This window comes from Parus major, chromosome 1 (assembly GCF_001522545.3).
Source record: "Parus major isolate Abel chromosome 1, Parus_major1.1, whole genome shotgun sequence".
Classification (NCBI taxonomy): domain Eukaryota; kingdom Metazoa; phylum Chordata; class Aves; order Passeriformes; family Paridae; genus Parus; species Parus major.
In genome coordinates this window covers 72963155-72966490 of record NC_031768.1, presented here as the reverse complement: position 1 = coordinate 72966490, position 3336 = coordinate 72963155, and the positions used below count along the sequence as shown (strand labels likewise).

The 3336-nt window shown below is 51.8% G+C and overlaps 1 pseudogene; it reads left to right on the top strand.

Annotated features, from left to right (window-relative positions):
* Positions 1-565: 565 nt before the first annotated feature.
* On the top strand, positions 566-2686 carry LOC107210299 (annotated as a pseudogene).
* The last annotated feature ends 650 nt before the right edge of the window (positions 2687-3336 follow it).

Here is a 3336-nt window from a genome sequence, read left to right as displayed (position 1 = left end):
ATATGCTGATATATTGGTAGTATAGACCTCATGGGGCAACTCTCCCTGGTGACATCACCACTGACTCTTCAATGGAAAGGAAGCACTTCATCCTACCCTGAAATTACTCACAGGATACCCTTGAATATTGCTCTCAGCAGAGGTTTCTTCTCTGGCTAGACCCATTGGAGGAACAAGGAATGAAACAGGGAGTTCCATCTGAGAAAGGCACACAGCAGAAGCAGGGTCTGCTGCTGCTGGACACTCCCACCCTCTCTGGATGCTCACGCCTCCTAAAGACACACCTGGGCAGCTGGGAGCCTCACAGCTCCATGGGATGATGCAACCACATGAAGTTTTGCTCCCACTCCCCCATCCCTGGTACAAGATGCCAGTAAACTGAAGTGAGTTCAGCAAGGGCCACACAAGGTGGGTGGCAGCTGGAGCATTTTGTAAGTTTTTGCTTTGTCACCCACACTTGATGCATGTCCCACAGCAAAATGCAACAGCTTCCAGTGCAGGCATTTTCCTCAGCCTCAGTGAGATGGTGAGGAGAAAAGGAAAGCAAGGAAGAAACAAGTGAGAACTTCCACAGGGTGAAAGAACACAAGACTGCTCCATCTCAAGTTTTGTCTCAGCCCCTGAGAGGCTTCTTCCCCTTCCAGTCCATCACTTCTCCTCCCACCTCTCTCTCACTTCCACATCCTCGTTGCAGCATTGCCAAGACCCTCCTCCAAACAACCATCTCCTCGATGAATGTCCCCAGCTCTTTCCCTCTTTCCTTGCTCTGCATCCTCAGGTTTCCAGAGCCCTGTGCACACCGGAGCAGCGAGGCCGGCCAGCAGCAGCAGCAGCAGCACACAGCAACAGTGAGCGCTCCCCGGGAGCTCTCCCCACACTCCCGGACTCCCACGCACTCTCCCAGCCAATAAATTCCCCAGTGCCGGCATGCAGCGAGGCACCGAGGCACCGGGCAGGTTCCCTGCCAGGCAGCTGCCCACCCCGGCCTTCCTCTGCCTGCTGGGCTGCTGCTGCCCCCGGGGCACCGGGCCGCGGCCTTGTTGGCATCCTCGCCGTGCCAAGTGGAGGCCCCTGCGGCTCCTGGGACCACGAGCAGTTCTGCCCCAGGGGCTACGCAAAGGGCTTTGAACTGAAGGTAAGCTTTGGCTTCTTCTTCAGGATGGGGAACAAACCAATGTTATTTTGTTCTGATCGTAGCATGGCTGGCCGCAGCACTCTGCCCCACCACAGCAGTTTGTATTGTATCTGCACCATGGAGGCTTCTCAGCAAGAAATTTCTAGCACAGAGAATCTCCCAGGCTCCTTGCCAGTAAGTCATTTCTTAGCAGAGGGGTCTTGGGGGTAAGAAAAATTCCTGGGGTTGGTAGAGCAGAGCCTGTTCCCAGGAACAAGTCCCAGCTGCCCTAACCCCAACTCTGGGCATCAGCACATGGTGCGAGGGTGGGAACAGCCTGGGACAGCAGCCACCAAGCATTCCTGTTTCCAGAGTGCCTGCTCCACTGCTTGGAGAAAAACAGAGGTGGGAAACAGCAAAATAGGCTTGGAGAAACATCATGGAGCTGCCTCACAGCCCTGCTCAGCCACACTAACGTTCTTGCTGTGTCCCCAAAGCCTCCTGCCATCCCTCATCACCATGCCTTGCCTCGTCACATCTTTTAAATGGGTGACCTCTCCCTTTTACTTTGCCTCTTCTAAGGTCCAGCCCTTCCAGGGTGTTTGGTGATGACACGTGCTCTGCATAGACAGCACAGTCATTGAATCCTCTTTGGGGTGATGAGCAGCCTTCACTTTCTCATCCTCCTTCAGGGCAGCAGCTGCTGGGGAACCTGAAGGGAAACCAGTGCAATGGTTTCTCCACATCCCACTTGAGGAGGTGGGAAAGTTCCTCTTGGCCACAAGATGCGAAGGTTTCAGGGTAAAAATCTGGTCCCAGGGAAAGGAAAAGTGCTTTGGAAGATGAAGGAAAGATCAGAAATTACAGATCTTTAAGCTATACTTTCTCCTTTTCCTCAAATTGGAAAGTACATTAGGTAACATTCCTTACTTTGGAAAGTACATTAGGTAACAGGGACATAGCAAGCAGCTGGAATTGCCAATGGGGGCAGGAATTCCCTGCAGGAACAGGGCAGACTGGAGCTGGTGGTGGCTGGGCATCCAGAGGATGATGGGGAAGAATAGTGAAACAGAAGAAACCTGCCATCCCCTTGTATGTCCCTTGCCCCAGGACTGCTAGGACCCTGGGCAAGTTGTGGTGTTGATTGCAGCACAGCAGAGGCTGGACAAGCCTAGGTAAGTTGTTTTTTCCTCTGGCAGGTGGGGGAACTGGACCAAGGCCCAGCTCTGCTCCAGCAACAGGCTGGTTTCATTCTCTCTGAGTGTGGAAAGGTGGCAGTATCTGCGTGACAACACGGCAGTCAACAATGTGACATTTGCCTGCTCCAATGGGAAACAGCTGGAGGGCTGGGGACTTTCAGGGGGTCACTTCGGCCCATGGAGCAGCAACTGCACCTCTGGGGCCATCTGTGGGCTCCAAAGGCGGAGAAACCACAGGGAAAGTGGGATGACACAGCTCTCAGTGACATGAGAGTATTCTGCTGTGAGTAAGCCTGACTTCCCACCCATGCCAGCATCTACACAGCTGCACAGCATTAAACCTTGAATCTGTCCTTGCACAAAGAGAAGTGTACATTTTTTAATGTCTTATTTTGTCAAGGGTAGCCAGATCTCATGGCTACAGCACTTAATAAGAGGGGTCTTTGTATTTATGGTGATTAAGCTTTGTAATAAATTTATAACCTACAAAATTCCCATGAGGGAGCACAGAGGATTCCCACACCTGTTGGTAAGGCAGGAGGTGGGACTAAAAGGGCTGAACAGTGAAGTAGAAGAGGGATCATCTGCCCTGGCAGAAACCATGCTTTCAGAGGAGAGGGACTTCATCCTATTTCCATTAAAATGCTCAGGATGGGGAGGAATCACTATCAGACATCCATCTATCCATCCATCCATCCATCCACAAATAAGTTCAAATATGCCATGCAGTTTGTGGTCCCAGCTCCATGCCTCTCCTCCCAGCCTTCTCAGCACAGCATCTCAACATCTCCAGGTGCCCTATGCAAAAGAGGCACCCTGAGGATTTTTGTTTCCTCAGGAAACAAAAGACTGCAGTGATTCACATGTATTGCAGTCAAAAATGTACCACTGCATAGGTATTTTTTCTGAACCCACCACCATCTCCTTCAGCATCCAAACCTTCTGCTCAGCTCTTCTCTGGAATTCATATTTTGTGCCACTTCCTGGGGCTGTAGGCAATCCCTTCAGTGTGAGGACTGTGGC